This window comes from Meriones unguiculatus, chromosome 4, assembly GCF_030254825.1.
Source record: "Meriones unguiculatus strain TT.TT164.6M chromosome 4, Bangor_MerUng_6.1, whole genome shotgun sequence".
Taxonomy (NCBI): domain Eukaryota; kingdom Metazoa; phylum Chordata; class Mammalia; order Rodentia; family Muridae; genus Meriones; species Meriones unguiculatus.
In genome coordinates, this window is record NC_083352.1 from 64,882,392 (window position 1) to 64,901,197 (window position 18,806).

Below are 18,806 nucleotides of genomic sequence, written 5' to 3' on the forward strand. Positions count from 1 at the left end.
CCGCTTGCAACGAAATGCCTTCAGAGCACTTAAAAACCCGCTTGCAATGAAATGACTCCAGAGCACTTAAAAACCCGCTTGCAACGAAATGACTCCAGAGCACTTAAAAACCCGCTTGCATAGAAATGACTCCAGAACACTTAAAAACCCGCTTGCAACGAAAAGACTCCAGAGCACTTAAAAACCCGCTTGCAACGAAATGACTCCAGAGCACTTAAAAACCCGCTTGCAACGAAATGACTCCAGAACACTTAAAAACCCGCTTGCAACGAAATGACTCCAGAGCACATAAAAACCCGCTTGCAACGAAATGACTCCAGAGCACTTAAAAACCCGCTTGCAACGAAATGACTCCAGAGCACTTAAAAACCCGCTTGCATAGAAATGACTCCAGAACACTTAAAAACCCGCTTGCAACGAAAAGACTCCAGAGCACTTAAAAACCTGCTTGCAACGAAATGACTCCAGAGCACTTAAAAAGCCGCTTGCAACGAAATGTCTCCAGAGCACTTAAAAAGCCGCTTGCAACGAAATGACTCCAGAGCACTTAAAAACCCGCTTGCAACGAAATGACTCCAGAGCACTTAAAAACCCTCTTGCAACGAAATGACTCCAGAGTACTTAAAAACCCGTTGCAACGAAATGCCTACAGATCACTTAAAAAACCCGCTTCCAGTGTAATATCTGAGAAGTATGTAAAAACCCGCTTGCAACGAAATGACTCCAGAACACGTAAAACCCCGCTTGCAACGAAATGACTCAAGAGCACTTAAAAACCCGCTTGCAACGAAATGCCTTCAGAGCACTTAAAAACAAGCTTGCAACGAAATGACTCCAGAACACTTAAAAACCCGCTTGCAACGAAAAGACTCCAGAGCACTTAAAAACCCGCTTGCAAAGAAATGACTCCAGAGCACTTAAAAAAGCGCTTGCAACGAAATGACTCCAGAGCATTTAAAAATCCGCTTGTAACGAAATGACTCCAGAGCAATTAAAAACCCGCTTGCAACGAAATGACACCAGAGCACTTAAAAACCCGCTTGCAACGAAATGACTCCAGAGCACTTAAAAACCCGCTTGCAACGAAATGACTCCAGAACACTTAAAAACCCGCTTGCAACGAAAAGACTCCAGAGCACTTAAAAACCCGCTTGCAAAGAAATGACTCCAGAGCACTTAAAAAGCCGCTTGTAACGAAATGACTCCAGAGCACTTAAAAAGCCGCTTGCAACGAAATGACTCCAGAGCACTTAAAAACCTGCTTGCAACGAAATGACTCCAGAGCACTTAAAAACCCGCTTGCAACGAAATGACTCCAGAGTACTTAAAAACCCGCTTGCAACGAAATGCCTACAGAGCATTTAAAAAACCCGCTTCCAGTGAAATGTCTGAGAAGTATGTAAAAACCCGCTTGCAACGAAATGACTCCAGAACACGTAAAAACCCGCTTGCAACGAAATGACTCAAGAGCACTTAAAAACCCGCTTACAACGAAATGCCTTCAGAGCACTTAAAAACCCGCTTGCAACGAAATGACTCCAGAGCACTTAAAAACCCGCTTGCAACGAAATGACTCCAGAGCACTTAAAAACCCGCTTGCAACGAAATGACTCCAGAACACTTAAAAACCCGCTTGCAACGAAATGACTCCAGAGCACTTAAAAACCCGCTTGCAACGAAATGACTCCAGAACACTTAAAAACCCGCTTGCAACGAAATGAATCCAGTTCACTTTAAAACCCGCTTGCAACGAAATGCCTCCAGAGCACTTAAAAACCCGCTTGCAATGAAATGACTCCAGAGCACTTAAAAACCCGCTTGCAACGAAATGACTCCAGAGCACTTAAAAACCCGCTTGCAACGAAATGACTCCAGAGCACTTAAAAACCCGCTTGCAACGAAATGACTCCAGAACACTTAAAAACCCGCTTGCAACGAAATGACTCCAGAGCACATAAAAACCCGCTTGCAACGAAATGACTCCAGAGCACTTAAAAACCCGCTTGCAACGAAATGACTCCAGAGCACTTAAAAACCCGCTTGCATAGAAATGACTCCAGAACACTTAAAAACCCGCTTGCAACGAAAAGACTCCAGAGCACTTAAAAACCCGCTTGCAACGAAATGACTCCAGAGCACTTAAAAAGCCGCTTGCAACGAAATGTCTCCAGAGCACTTAAAAAGCCGCTTGCAACAAAATGACTCCAGAGCACTTAAAAACCCGCTTGCAACGAAATGACTCCAGAGCACTTAAAAACCCTCTTGCAACGAAATGACTCCAGAGTACTTAAAAACCCGTTGCAACGAAATGCCTACAGATCACTTAAAAAACCCGCTTCCAGTGTAATATCTGAGAAATATGTAAAAACCCGCTTGCAACGAAATGACTCCAGAACACGTAAAAACCCGCTTGCAACGAAATGACTCAAGAGCACTTAAAAACCCGCTTGCAACGAAATGCCTTCAGAGCACTTAAAAACAAGCTTGCAACGAAATGACTCCAGAACACTTAAAAACCCGCTTGCAACGAAATGACTCCAGAGAACTTAAAAACCCGCTTGCAACGAAATGACTCCAGAGTACTTAAAAACCCGCTTGCAACGAAATGATTCCAGAGCACTTAAAAACCCGCTTACAACGAAATGACTCCAGAGCACTTAAAAACCCGCTTGCAACGAAAAGACTCCAGAGCACTTAAAAACCCGCTTGCAACGAAATGACTCCAGAGCACTTAAAAAGCCGCTTGCAACGAAATGTCTCCAGAGCACTTAAAAAGCCGCTTGCAACGAAATGACTCCAGAGCACGTAAAAACCCGCTTGCAACGAAATGACTCCAGACTACTTAAAAACCCGCTTGCAACGAAATGACTCCAGAACACGTAAAAACCCGCTTGCAACGAAATGACTCAAGAGCACTTAAAAACCCGCTTACAATGAATGCCTTCAGAGCACTTAAAAACCCGCTTGCAACGAAATGACTCCAGAGCACTTAAAAACCCGCTTGCAACGAAATGACTCCAGAGTACTTAAAAACCCGCTTGCAACGAAATGACTCCAGAGCACTTAAAAACCCGCTTGCAATGAAATGACTCCAGAACACTTAAAAACCCGCTTGCAATGAAATGACTCCAGAGCACTTAAAAACCCGCTTGCAACGAAATGACTCCAGAACACTTAAAAACCCGCTTGCAATGACATGACTGCAGTTCACTTAAAAACCCGCTTGCAACGAAATGCCTTCAGAGCACTTAAAAACCCGCTTGCAACGAAATGACTCCAGAGCACTTAAAAACCCGCTTGCAACGAAATGACTCCAGTTCACTTAAAAACCCGATTGCAACGAAATGCCTTCAGAGCACTTAAAAACCCGCTTGCCACGAAATGACTCCAGAGCACTTAAAAACCCGCTTGCAACGAAATGACTCCAGAGCACTTAAAAACCTGCTTGCAACGAAATGACTCCAGAGCACTTAAAAACCCGCTTGCAACGAAATGACTCCAGAACACTTAAAAACCCGCTTGCAATGAAATGACTCCAGAGCACTTAAAAACGCGCTTGCAACGAAATGACTCCAGAGCACTTAAAAACCCGCTTGCAACGAAATGACTCCAGAACACTTAAAAACCCGCTTGCAACGAAATGACTCCAGAACACTTAAAAACCCGCTTGCAACGAAATGACTCCAGAGCACTTAAAAACCCGCTTGCTACCAAATGACTCCAGAGCACTTAAAAACCCGCTTGCAACGAAATGACTCCAGATCACTTAAAAACCCGCTTGCAATGAAATGACTCTAGAGCACTTAAAAACCCGCTTGCAACGAAATGACTCCAGAGCACTTAAAAACCCGCTTGCAACGAAATGACTCCAGAGCACTTAAAAACCCGCTTGCAAAGAAATGACTCCAGAGCACTTAAAAAGCCGCTTGCAACGAAATGACTCCAGAGCACTTAAAAAGCCGCTTGCAACGAAATGACTCCAGAGCACTTAAAAACCCGCTTGCAACGAAATGACTCCAGAGCACTTAAAAACCCGCTTGCAACGAAATGACTCCAGAGCACTTAAAAACCCGCTTGCAACGAAATGACTCCAGAGTACTTAAAAACCTGCTTGCAACGAAATGCCTACAGAGCACTTAAAAAACCCGCTTCCAGTGAAATGTCTGAGAAGTATGTAAAAACCCGCTTGCAACGAAATGACTCCAGAACACGTAAAAACCCGCTTGCAACGAAATGACTCAAGAGCACTTAAAAACCCGCTTACAACGAAATGCCTTCAGAGCACTTAAAAACCCGCTTGCAACGAAATGACTCCAGAGCACTTAAAAACCCGCTTGCAATGAAATGACTCTAGAGCACTTAAAAACCCGCTTGCAACGAAATGACTCCAGAGCACTTAAAAACCCGCTTGCAACGAAATGACTCCAGAGCACTTAAAAACCCGCTTGCAACGAAATGACTCCAGAGCACTTAAAAACCCGCTTGCAACGAAATGACTCCAGAGCACTTAAAAACCCGCTTGCAACGAAATGACTCCAGAGCACTTAAAAACCCGCTTGCAACGAAATGACTCCAGAGCACTTAAAAAGCCGCTTGCAACGAAATGACTCCAGAGCACTTAAAAACCCGCTTGCAACGAAATGACTCCAGAGCACTTAAAAACCCGCTTGCAACGAAATGACTCCAGAGCACTTAAAAACCCGCTTGCAACGAAATGACTCCAGAGTACTTAAAAACCCGCTTGCAACGAAATGCCTACAGAGCACTTAAAAAACCCGCTTCCAGTGAAATGTCTGAGAAGTATGTAAAAACCCGCTTGCAACGAAATGACTCCAGAACACGTAAAAACCCGCTTGCAACGAAATGACTCAAGAGCACTTAAAAACCCGCTTACAACGAAATGCCTTCAGAGCACTTAAAAACCCGCTTGCAACGAAATGACTCCAGAGCACTTAAAAACCCGCTTGCAACGAAATGACTCCAGAGCACTTAAAAACCCGCTTGCAACGAAATGTCTCCAGAGCACTTAAAAAGCCGCTTGCAACGAAATGACTCCAGAGCACTTAAAAACCCGCTTGCAACGAAATGACTCCAGAACACTTAAAAACCCGCTTGCAACGAAATGACTCCAGAACACTTAAAAACCAGCTTGCAACGAAATGACTCCAGAGCACTTAAAAACCCGCTTGCAACCAAATGACTCCAGAGCACTTAAAAACCCGCTTGCAATGAAATGACTCCAGAGCACTTAAAAACCCGCTTGCAACGAAATGACACCAGAGCACTTAAAAACCCGCTTGCAACGAAATGACTCCAGAGCACTTAAAAAAGCGCTTGCAACGAAATGACTCCAGAGCATTTAAAAATCCGCTTGTAACGAAATGACTCCAGAGCAATTAAAAACCCGCTTGCAACGAAATGACTCCAGAGCACTTAAATACCCGCTTGCAATGAAATGACTCCAGAGCACTTAAAAAACCGCTCACAACGAAATGCCTTCAGAGCACTTAAAAACCCGCTTGCAACGAAATGACTCCAGAACACTTAAAAACCCGCTTGCAACGAAAAGACTCCAGAGCACTTAAAAACCCGCTTGCAAAGAAATGACTCCAGAGCACTTAAAAAGCCGCTTGTAACGAAATGACTCCAGAGCACTTAAAAAGCCGCTTGCAACGAAATGACTCCAGAGCACTTAAAAACCTGCTTGCAACGAAATGACTCCAGAGCACTTAAAAACCCGCTTGCAACGAAATGACTCCAGAGTACTTAAAAACCCGCTTGCAACGAAATGCCTACAGAGCATTTAAAAAACCCGCTTCCAGTGAAATGTCTGAGAAGTATGTACAAACCCGCTTGCAACGAAATGACTCCAGAACACGTAAAAACCCGCTTGCAACGAAATGACTCAAGAGCACTTAAAAACCCGCTTACAACGAAATGCCTTCAGAGCACTTAAAAACCCGCTTGCAACGAAATGACTCCAGAGCACTTAAAAACCCGCTTGCAACGAAATGACTCCAGAGCACTTAAAAACCCGCTTGCAACGAAATGACTCCAGAGCACTTAAAAACCCGCTTGCAACGAAATGACTCCAGAGCACTTAAAAACCCGCTTGCAACGAAATGACTCCAGAACACTTAAAAACCCGCTTGCAACGAAATGAATCCAGTTCACTTTAAAACCCGCTTGCAACGAAATGCCTTCAGAGCACTTAAAAACCCGCTTGCAATGAAATGACTCCAGAGCACTTAAAAACCCGCTTGCAACGAAATGACTCCAGAGCACTTAAAAACCCGCTTGCAACGAAATGACTCCAGAGCACTTAAAAACCCGCTTGCAACGAAATGACTCCAGAGCACTTAAAAACCCGCTTGCAACGAAATGACTCCAGAGCACATAAAAACCCGCTTGCAACGAAATGACTCCAGAGCACTTAAAAACCCGCTTGAAACGAAATGACTCCAGAGCACTTAAAAACCCGCTTGCATAGAAATGACTCCAGAACACTTAAAAACCCGCTTGCAACGAAAAGACTCCAGAGCACTTAAAAACCCGCTTGCAACGAAATGATTCCAGAGCACTTAAAAAGCCGCTTGCAACGAAATGTCTCCAGAGCACTTAAAAAGCCGCTTGCAACGAAATGACTCCAGAGCACTTAAAAACCCGCTTGCAACGAAATGACTCCAGAGCACTTAAAAACCCTCTTGCAACGAAATGACTCCAGAGTACTTAAAAACCCGTTGCAACGAAATGCCTACAGATCACTTAAAAAACCCGCTTCCAGTGAAATGTCTGAGAAGTATGTAAAAACCCGCTTGCAACGAAATGACTCCAGAACACGTAAAAACCCGCTTGCAACGAAATGACTCAAGAGCACTTAAAAACCCGCTTGCAACGAAATGCCTTCAGAGCACTTAAAAACAAGCTTGCAACGAAATGACTCCAGAACACTTAAAAACCCGCTTGCAACGAAATGACTCCAGAGAACTTAAAAACCCGCTTGCAACGAAATGACTCCAGAGTACTTAAAAACCCGCTTGCAACGAAATGATTCCAGAGCATTTAAAAACCCGCTTGCAACGAAATGACTCCAGAGCACTTAAAAACCCGCTTGCAACGAAATGACTCCAGAGCACTTAAAAACCCGCTTGCAACGAAATGACTCCAGAGCACTTAAAAACCCGCTTGCAACGAAATGACTCCAGAGCACTTAAAAACCCGCTTGCAACGAAATGACTCCAGAGCACTTAAAAACCGCTTGCAACGAAATGACTCCAGAACACTTAAAAACCCGCTTGCAACGAAATGACTCCAGTTCACTTAAAAACCCGCTTGCAACGACATGCCTTCAGAGCACTTAAAAACCCGCTTGCAACGAAATGACTCCAGAGCACTTAAAAACACGCTTGCAACGAAATGGCTCCAGAGCACTTAAAAACCCGCTTGCAACGAAATGACTCCAGAGTACTTAAAAACCCGCTTGCAACAAAATGACTCCAGAGCACTTAAAAACCCGCTTGCAACGAAATGACTCCAGAACACTTAAAAATCCGCTTGCAACGAAATGACTCCAGAGCACTTAATCACCCGCTTGCAATGAAATGACTCCAGAGCACTTAAAAACCCGCTTGCAACGAAATGACTCCAGAGCACTTAAAAACCCGCGTGCAACGAAATGACTCCAGAGCACTTAAAAACCCGCTTGCAACCAAATGACTCCAGAGCACTTAAAAACCCGCTTGCAATGAAATGACTCCAGAGCACTTAAAAACCCGCTTGCAACGAAATGACACCAGAGCACTTAAAAATCCGCTTGCAACGAAATGACTCCAGAGCACTTAAAAAAGCGCTTGCAACGAAATGACTCCAGAGCATTTAAAAATCCGCTTGTAACGAAATGACTCCAGAGCAATTAAAAACCCGCTTGCAACGAAATGACTCCAGAGCACTTAAATACCCGCTTGCAATGAAATGACTCCAGAGCACTTAAAAAACCGCTCACAACGAAATGCCTTCAGAGCACTTAAAAACCCGCTTGCAACGAAATGACTCCAGAACACATAAAAACCCGCTTGCAACGAAAAGACTCCAGAGCACTTAAAAACCCGCTTGCAAAGAAATGACTCCAGAGCACTTAAAAAGCCGCTTGTAACGAAATGACTCCAGAGCACTTAAAAAGCCGCTTGCAACGAAATGACTCCAGAGCACTTAAAAACCTGCTTGCAACGAAATGACTCCAGAGCACTTAAAAACCCGCTTGCAACGAAATGACTCCAGAGTACTTAAAAACCCGCTTGCAACGAAATGCCTACAGAGCATTTAAAAAACCCGCTTCCAGTGAAATGTCTGAGAAGTATGTAAAAACCCGCTTGCAACGAAATGACTCCAGAACACGTAAAAACCCGCTTGCAACGAAATGACTCAAGAGCACCTAAAAACCCGCTTCCAGTGAAATGTCTGAGAAGTATGTAAAAACCCGCTTGCAACGAAATGACTCCAGAACACGTAAAAACCCGCTTGCAACGAAATGACTCAAGAGCACTTAAAAACCCGCTTACAACGAAATGCCTTCAGAGCACTTAAAAACCCGCTTGCAACGAAATGACTCCAGAGCACTTAAAAACCCGCTTGCAACGAAATGACTCCAGAGCACTTAAAAACCCGCTTGCAACGAAATGTCTCCAGAGCACTTAAAAAGCCGCTTGCAACGAAATGACTCCAGAGCACTTAAAAACCCGCTTGCAACGAAATGACTCCAGAACACTTAAAAACCCGCTTGCAACGAAATGACTCCAGAACACTTAAAAACCAGCTTGCAACGAAATGACTCCAGAGCACTTAAAAACCCGCTTGCAACCAAATGACTCCAGAGCACTTAAAAACCCGCTTGCAATGAAATGACTCCAGAGCACTTAAAAACCCGCTTGCAACGAAATGACACCAGAGCACTTAAAAACCCGCTTGCAACGAAATGACTCCAGAGCACTTAAAAAAGCGCTTGCAACGAAATGACTCCAGAGCATTTAAAAATCCGCTTGTAACGAAATGACTCCAGAGCAATTAAAAACCCGCTTGCAACGAAATGACTCCAGAGCACTTAAATACCCGCTTGCAATGAAATGACTCCAGAGCACTTAAAAAACCGCTCACAACGAAATGCCTTCAGAGCACTTAAAAACCCGCTTGCAACGAAATGACTCCAGAACACTTAAAAACCCGCTTGCAACGAAAAGACTCCAGAGCACTTAAAAACCCGCTTGCAAAGAAATGACTCCAGAGCACTTAAAAAGCCGCTTGTAACGAAATGACTCCAGAGCACTTAAAAAGCCGCTTGCAACGAAATGACTCCAGAGCACTTAAAAACCTGCTTGCAACGAAATGACTCCAGAGCACTTAAAAACCCGCTTGCAACGAAATGACTCCAGAGTACTTAAAAACCCGCTTGCAACGAAATGCCTACAGAGCATTTAAAAAACCCGCTTCCAGTGAAATGTCTGAGAAGTATGTACAAACCCGCTTGCAACGAAATGACTCCAGAACACGTAAAAACCCGCTTGCAACGAAATGACTCAAGAGCACTTAAAAACCCGCTTACAACGAAATGCCTTCAGAGCACTTAAAAACCCGCTTGCAACGAAATGACTCCAGAGCACTTAAAAACCCGCTTGCAACGAAATGACTCCAGAGCACTTAAAAACCCGCTTGCAACGAAATGACTCCAGAGCACTTAAAAACCCGCTTGCAACGAAATGACTCCAGAGCACTTAAAAACCCGCTTGCAACGAAATGACTCCAGAACACTTAAAAACCCGCTTGCAACGAAATGAATCCAGTTCACTTTAAAACCCGCTTGCAACGAAATGCCTTCAGAGCACTTAAAAACCCGCTTGCAATGAAATGACTCCAGAGCACTTAAAAACCCGCTTGCAACGAAATGACTCCAGAGCACTTAAAAACCCGCTTGCAACGAAATGACTCCAGAGCACTTAAAAACCCGCTTGCAACGAAATGACTCCAGAGCACTTAAAAACCCGCTTGCAACGAAATGACTCCAGAGCACATAAAAACCCGCTTGCAACGAAATGACTCCAGAGCACTTAAAAACCCGCTTGAAACGAAATGACTCCAGAGCACTTAAAAACCCGCTTGCATAGAAATGACTCCAGAACACTTAAAAACCCGCTTGCAACGAAAAGACTCCAGAGCACTTAAAAACCCGCTTGCAACGAAATGATTCCAGAGCACTTAAAAAGCCGCTTGCAACGAAATGTCTCCAGAGCACTTAAAAAGCCGCTTGCAACGAAATGACTCCAGAGCACTTAAAAACCCGCTTGCAACGAAATGACTCCAGAGCACTTAAAAACCCTCTTGCAACGAAATGACTCCAGAGTACTTAAAAACCCGTTGCAACGAAATGCCTACAGATCACTTAAAAAACCCGCTTCCAGTGAAATGTCTGAGAAGTATGTAAAAACCCGCTTGCAACGAAATGACTCCAGAACACGTAAAAACCCGCTTGCAACGAAATGACTCAAGAGCACTTAAAAACCCGCTTGCAACGAAATGCCTTCAGAGCACTTAAAAACAAGCTTGCAACGAAATGACTCCAGAACACTTAAAAACCCGCTTGCAACGAAATGACTCCAGAGAACTTAAAAACCCGCTTGCAACGAAATGACTCCAGAGTACTTAAAAACCCGCTTGCAACGAAATGATTCCAGAGCATTTAAAAACCCGCTTGCAACGAAATGACTCCAGAGCACTTAAAAACCCGCTTGCAACGAAATGACTCCAGAGCACTTAAAAACCCGCTTGCAACGAAAAGACTCCAGAGCACTTAAAAACCCGCTTGCAAAGAAATGACTCCAGAGCACTTAAAAAAGCGCTTGCAACGAAATGACTCCAGAGCATTTAAAAATCCGCTTGTAACGAAATGACTCCAGAGCAATTAAAAACCCGCTTGCAACGAAATGACACCAGAGCACTTAAAAACCCGCTTGCAACGAAATGACTCCAGAGCACTTAAAAACCCGCTTGCAACGAAATGACTCCAGAACACTTAAAAACCCGCTTGCAACGAAAAGACTCCAGAGCACTTAAAAACCCGCTTGCAAAGAAATGACTCCAGAGCACTTAAAAAGCCGCTTGTAACGAAATGACTCCAGAGCACTTAAAAAGCCGCTTGCAACGAAATGACTCCAGAGCACTTAAAAACCTGCTTGCAACGAAATGACTCCAGAGCACTTAAAAACCCGCTTGCAACGAAATGACTCCAGAGTACTTAAAAACCCGCTTGCAACGAAATGCCTACAGAGCATTTAAAAAACCCGCTTCCAGTGAAATGTCTGAGAAGTATGTAAAAACCCGCTTGCAACGAAATGACTCCAGAACACGTAAAAACCCGCTTGCAACGAAATGACTCAAGAGCACTTAAAAACCCGCTTACAACGAAATGCCTTCAGAGCACTTAAAAACCCGCTTGCAACGAAATGACTCCAGAGCACTTAAAAACCCGCTTGCAACGAAATGACTCCAGAGCACTTAAAAACCCGCTTGCAACGAAATGACTCCAGAACACTTAAAAACCCGCTTGCAACGAAATGACTCCAGAGCACTTAAAAACCCGCTTGCAACGAAATGACTCCAGAACACTTAAAAACCCGCTTGCAACGAAATGAATCCAGTTCACTTTAAAACCCGCTTGCAACGAAATGCCTTCAGAGCACTTAAAAACCCGCTTGCAATGAAATGACTCCAGAGCACTTAAAAACCCGCTTGCAACGAAATGACTCCAGAGCACTTAAAAACCCGCTTGCAACGAAATGACTCCAGAGCACTTAAAAACCCGCTTGCAACGAAATGACTCCAGAACACTTAAAAACCCGCTTGCAACGAAATGACTCCAGAGCACATAAAAACCCGCTTGCAACGAAATGACTCCAGAGCACTTAAAAACCCGCTTGCAACGAAATGACTCCAGAGCACTTAAAAACCCGCTTGCATAGAAATGACTCCAGAACACTTAAAAACCCGCTTGCAACGAAAAGACTCCAGAGCACTTAAAAACCCGCTTGCAACGAAATGACTCCAGAGCACTTAAAAAGCCGCTTGCAACGAAATGTCTCCAGAGCACTTAAAAAGCCGCTTGCAACAAAATGACTCCAGAGCACTTAAAAACCCGCTTGCAACGAAATGACTCCAGAGCACTTAAAAACCCTCTTGCAACGAAATGACTCCAGAGTACTTAAAAACCCGTTGCAACGAAATGCCTACAGATCACTTAAAAAACCCGCTTCCAGTGTAATATCTGAGAAGTATGTAAAAACCCGCTTGCAACGAAATGACTCCAGAACACGTAAAAACCCGCTTGCAACGAAATGACTCAAGAGCACTTAAAAACCCGCTTGCAACGAAATGCCTTCAGAGCACTTAAAAACAAGCTTGCAACGAAATGACTCCAGAACACTTAAAAACCCGCTTGCAACGAAATGACTCCAGAGAACTTAAAAACCCGCTTGCAACGAAATGACTCCAGAGTACTTAAAAACCCGCTTGCAACGAAATGATTCCAGAGCACTTAAAAACCCGCTTACAACGAAATGACTCCAGAGCACTTAAAAACCCGCTTGCAACGAAAAGACTCCAGAGCACTTAAAAACCCGCTTGCAACGAAATGACTCCAGAGCACTTAAAAAGCCGCTTGCAACGAAATGTCTCCAGAGCACTTAAAAAGCCGCTTGCAACGAAATGACTCCAGAGCACGTAAAAACCCGCTTGCAACGAAATGACTCCAGACTACTTAAAAACCCGCTTGCAACGAAATGACTCCAGAACACGTAAAAACCCGCTTGCAACGAAATGACTCAAGAGCACTTAAAAACCCGCTTACAATGAATGCCTTCAGAGCACTTAAAAACCCGCTTGCAACGAAATGACTCCAGAGCACTTAAAAACCCGCTTGCAACGAAATGACTCCAGAGTACTTAAAAACCCGCTTGCAACGAAATGACTCCAGAGCACTTAAAAACCCGCTTGCAATGAAATGACTCCAGAACACTTAAAAACCCGCTTGCAATGAAATGACTCCAGAGCACTTAAAAACCCGCTTGCAACGAAATGACTCCAGAACACTTAAAAACCCGCTTGCAATGACATGACTGCAGTTCACTTAAAAACCCGCTTGCAACGAAATGCCTTCAGAGCACTTAAAAACCCGCTTGCAACGAAATGACTCCAGAGCACTTAAAAACCCGCTTGCAACGAAATGACTCCAGTTCACTTAAAAACCCGATTGCAACGAAATGCCTTCAGAGCACTTAAAAACCCGCTTGCCACGAAATGACTCCAGAGCACTTAAAAACCCGCTTGCAACGAAATGACTCCAGAGCACTTAAAAACCTGCTTGCAACGAAATGACTCCAGAGCACTTAAAAACCCGCTTGCAACGAAATGACTCCAGAACACTTAAAAACCCGCTTGCAATGAAATGACTCCAGAGCACTTAAAAACCCGCTTGCAACGAAATGACTCCAGAGCACTTAAAAACCCGCTTGCAACGAAATGACTCCAGAACACTTAAAAACCCGCTTGCAACGAAATGACTCCAGAACACTTAAAAACCCGCTTGCAACGAAATGACTCCAGAGCACTTAAAAACCCGCTTGCAACCAAATGACTCCAGAGCACTTAAAAACCCGCTTGCAACGAAATGACTCCAGATCACTTAAAAACCCGCTTGCAATGAAATGACTCTAGAGCACTTAAAAACCCGCTTGCAACGAAATGACTCCAGAGCACTTAAAAACCCGCTTGCAACGAAATGACTCCAGAGCACTTAAAAACCCGCTTGCAAAGAAATGACTCCAGAGCACTTAAAAAGCCGCTTGCAACGAAATGACTCCAGAGCACTTAAAAAGCCGCTTGCAACGAAATGACTCCAGAGCACTTAAAAACCCGCTTGCAACGAAATGACTCCAGAGCACTTAAAAACCCGCTTGCAACGAAATGACTCCAGAGCACTTAAAAACCCGCTTGCAACGAAATGACTCCAGAGTACTTAAAAACCTGCTTGCAACGAAATGCCTACAGAGCACTTAAAAAACCCGCTTCCAGTGAAATGTCTGAGAAGTATGTAAAAACCCGCTTGCAACGAAATGACTCCAGAACACGTAAAAACCCGCTTGCAACGAAATGACTCAAGAGCACTTAAAAACCCGCTTACAACGAAATGCCTTCAGAGCACTTAAAAACCCGCTTGCAACGAAATGACTCCAGAGCACTTAAAAACCCGCTTGCAATGAAATGACTCTAGAGCACTTAAAAACCCGCTTGCAACGAAATGACTCCAGAGCACTTAAAAACCCGCTTGCAACGAAATGACTCCAGAGCACTTAAAAACCCGCTTGCAACGAAATGACTCCAGAGCACTTAAAAACCCGCTTGCAACGAAATGACTCCAGAGCACTTAAAAACCCGCTTGCAACGAAATGACTCCAGAGCACTTAAAAACCCGCTTGCAACGAAATGACTCCAGAGCACTTAAAAAGCCGCTTGCAACGAAATGACTCCAGAGCACTTAAAAACCCGCTTGCAACGAAATGACTCCAGAGCACTTAAAAACCCGCTTGCAACGAAATGACTCCAGAGCACTTAAAAACCCGCTTGCAACGAAATGACTCCAGAGTACTTAAAAACCCGCTTGCAACGAAATGCCTACAGAGCACTTAAAAAACCCGCTTCCAGTGAAATGTCTGAGAAGTATGTAAAAACCCGCTTGCAACGAAATGACTCCAGAACACGTAAAAACCCGCTTGCAACGAAATGACTCAAGAGCACTTAAAAACCCGCTTACAACGAAATGCCTTCAGAGCACTTAAAAACCCGCTTGCAACGAAATGACTCCAGAGCACTTAAAAACCCGCTTGCAACGAAATGACTCCAGAGCACTTAAAAACCCGCTTGCAACGAAATGTCTCCAGAGCACTTAAAAAGCCGCTTGCAACGAAATGACTCCAGAGCACTTAAAAACCCGCTTGCAACGAAATGACTCCAGAACACTTAAAAACCCGCTTGCAACGAAATGACTCCAGAACACTTAAAAACCAGCTTGCAACGAAATGACTCCAGAGCACTTAAAAACCCGCTTGCAACCAAATGACTCCAGAGCACTTAAAAACCCGCTTGCAATGAAATGACTCCAGAGCACTTAAAAACCCGCTTGCAACGAAATGACACCAGAGCACTTAAAAACCCGCTTGCAACGAAATGACTCCAGAGCACTTAAAAAAGCGCTTGCAACGAAATGACTCCAGAGCATTTAAAAATCCGCTTGTAACGAAATGACTCCAGAGCAATTAAAAACCCGCTTGCAACGAAATGACTCCAGAGCACTTAAATACCCGCTTGCAATGAAATGACTCCAGAGCACTTAAAAAACCGCTCACAACGAAATGACTCCAGAGCACTTAAAAACCCGCTTGCAACGAAATGACTCCAGAGTACTTAAAAACCCGCTTGCAACGAAATGCCTACAGAGCATTTAAAAAACCCGCTTCCAGTGAAATGTCTGAGAAGTATGTACAAACCCGCTTGCAACGAAATGACTCCAGAACACGTAAAAACCCGCTTGCAACGAAATGACTCAAGAGCACTTAAAAACCCGCTTACAACGAAATGCCTTCAGAGCACTTAAAAACCCGCTTGCAATGAAATGACTCCAGAGCACTTAAAAACCCGCTTGCAACGAAATGACTCCAGAGCACTTAAAAACCCGCTTGCAACGAAATGACTCCAGAGCACTTAAAAACCCGCTTGCAACGAAATGACTCCAGAGCACTTAAAAACCCGCTTGCAACGAAATGACTCCAGAACACTTAAAAACCCGCTTGCAACGAAATGAATCCAGTTCACTTTAAAACCCGCTTGCAACGAAATGCCTTCAGAGCACTTAAAAACCCGCTTGCAATGAAATGACTCCAGAGCACTTAAAAACCCGCTTGCAACGAAATGACTCCAGAGCACTTAAAAACCCGCTTGCAACGAAATGACTCCAGAGCACTTAAAAACCCGCTTGCAACGAAATGACTCCAGAGCACTTAAAAACCCGCTTGCAACGAAATGACTCCAGAGCACATAAAAACCCGCTTGCAACGAAATGACTCCAGAGCACTTAAAAACCCGCTTGAAACGAAATGACTCCAGAGCACTTAAAAACCCGCTTGCATAGAAATGACTCCAGAACACTTAAAAACCCGCTTGCAACGAAAAGACTCCAGAGCACTTAAAAACCCGCTTGCAACGAAATGATTCCAGAGCACTTAAAAAGCCGCTTGCAACGAAATGTCTCCAGAGCACTTAAAAAGCCGCTTGCAACGAAATGACTCCAGAGCACTTAAAAACCCGCTTGCAACGAAATGACTCCAGAGCACTTAAAAACCCTCTTGCAACGAAATGACTCCAGAGTACTTAAAAACCCGTTGCAACGAAATGCCTACAGATCACTTAAAAAACCCGCTTCCAGTGAAATGTCTGAGAAGTATGTAAAAACCCGCTTGCAACGAAATGACTCCAGAACACGTAAAAACCCGCTTGCAACGAAATGACTCAAGAGCACTTAAAAACCCGCTTGCAACGAAATGCCTTCAGAGCACTTAAAAACAAGCTTGCAACGAAATGACTCCAGAACACTTAAAAACCCGCTTGCAACGAAATGACTCCAGAGAACTTAAAAACCCGCTTGCAACGAAATGACTCCAGAGTACTTAAAAACCCGCTTGCAACGAAATGATTCCAGAGCATTTAAAAACCCGCTTGCAACGAAATGACTCCAGAGCACTTAAAAACCCGCTTGCAACGAAATGACTCCAGAGCACTTAAAAACCCGCTTGCAACGAAATGACTCCAGAGCACTTAAAAACCCGCTTGCAACGAAATGACTCCAGAGCACTTAAAAACCCGCTTGCAACGAAATGACTCCAGAGCACTTAAAAACCGCTTGCAACGAAATGACTCCAGAACACTTAAAAACCCGCTTGCAACGAAATGACTCCAGTTCACTTAAAAACCCGCTTGCAACGACATGCCTTCAGAGCACTTAAAAACCCGCTTGCAACGAAATGACTCCAGAGCACTTAAAAACACGCTTGCAACGAAATGGCTCCAGAGCACTTAAAAACCCGCTTGCAACGAAATGACTCCAGAGTACTTAAAAACCCGCTTGCAACAAAATGACTCCAGAGCACTTAAAAACCCGCTTGCAACGAAATGACTCCAGAACACTTAAAAATCCGCTTGCAACGAAATGACTCCAGAGCACTTAATCACCCGCTTGCAATGAAATGACTCCAGAGCACTTAAAAACCCGCTTGCAACGAAATGACTCCAGAGCACTTAAAAACCCGCGTGCAACGAAATGACTCCAGAGCACTTAAAAACCCGCTTGCAACCAAATGACTCCAGAGCACTTAAAAACCCGCTTGCAATGAAATGACTCCAGAGCACTTAAAAACCCGCTTGCAACGAAATGACACCAGAGCACTTAAAAATCCGCTTGCAACGAAATGACTCCAGAGCACTTAAAAAAGCGCTTGCAACGAAATGACTCCAGAGCATTTAAAAATCCGCTTGTAACGAAATGACTCCAGAGCAATTAAAAACCCGCTTGCAACGAAATGACTCCAGAGCACTTAAATACCCGCTTGCAATGAAATGACTCCAGAGCACTTAAAAAACCGCTCACAACGAAATGCCTTCAGAGCACTTAAAAACCCGCTTGCAACGAAATGACTCCAGAACACATAAAAACCCGCTTGCAACGAAAAGACTCCAGAGCACTTAAAAACCCGCTTGCAAAGAAATGACTCCAGAGCACTTAAAAAGCCGCTTGTAACGAAATGACTCCAGAGCACTTAAAAAGCCGCTTGCAACGAAATGACTCCAGAGCACTTAAAAACCTGCTTGCAACGAAATGACTCCAGAGCACTTAAAAACCCGCTTGCAACGAAATGACTCCAGAGTACTTAAAAACCCGCTTGCAACGAAATGCCTACAGAGCATTTAAAAAACCCGCTTCCAGTGAAATGTCTGAGAAGTATGTAAAAACCCGCTTGCAACGAAATGACTCCAGAACACGTAAAAACCCGCTTGCAACGAAATGACTCAAGAGCACTTAAAAACCCGCTTCCAGTGAAATGTCTGAGAAGTATGTAAAAACCCGCTTGCAACGAAATGACTCCAGAACACGTAAAAACCCGCTTGCAACGAAATGACTCAAGAGCACTTAAAAACCCGCTTACAACGAAATGCCTTCAGAGCACTTAAAAACCTGCTTGCAACGAAATGACTCCAGAGCACTTAAAAACCCGCTTGCAACGAAATGACTCCAGAGCACTTAAAAACCCGCTTGCAACGAAATGTCTCCAGAGCACTTAAAAAGCCGCTTGCAACGAAATGACTCCAGAGCACTTAAAAACCCGCTTGCAACGAAATGACTCCAGAACACTTAAAAACCCGCTTGCAACGAAATGACTCCAGAACACTTAAAAACCAGCTTGCAACGAAATGACTCCAGAGCACTTAAAAACCCGCTTGCAACCAAATGACTCCAGAGCACTTAAAAACCCGCTTGCAATGAAATGACTCCAGAGCACTTAAAAACCCGCTTGCAACGAAATGACACCAGAGCACTTAAAAACCCGCTTGCAACGAAATGACTCCAGAGCACTTAAAAAAGCGCTTGCAACGAAATGACTCCAGAGCATTTAAAAATCCGCTTGTAACGAAATGACTCCAGAGCAATTAAAAACCCG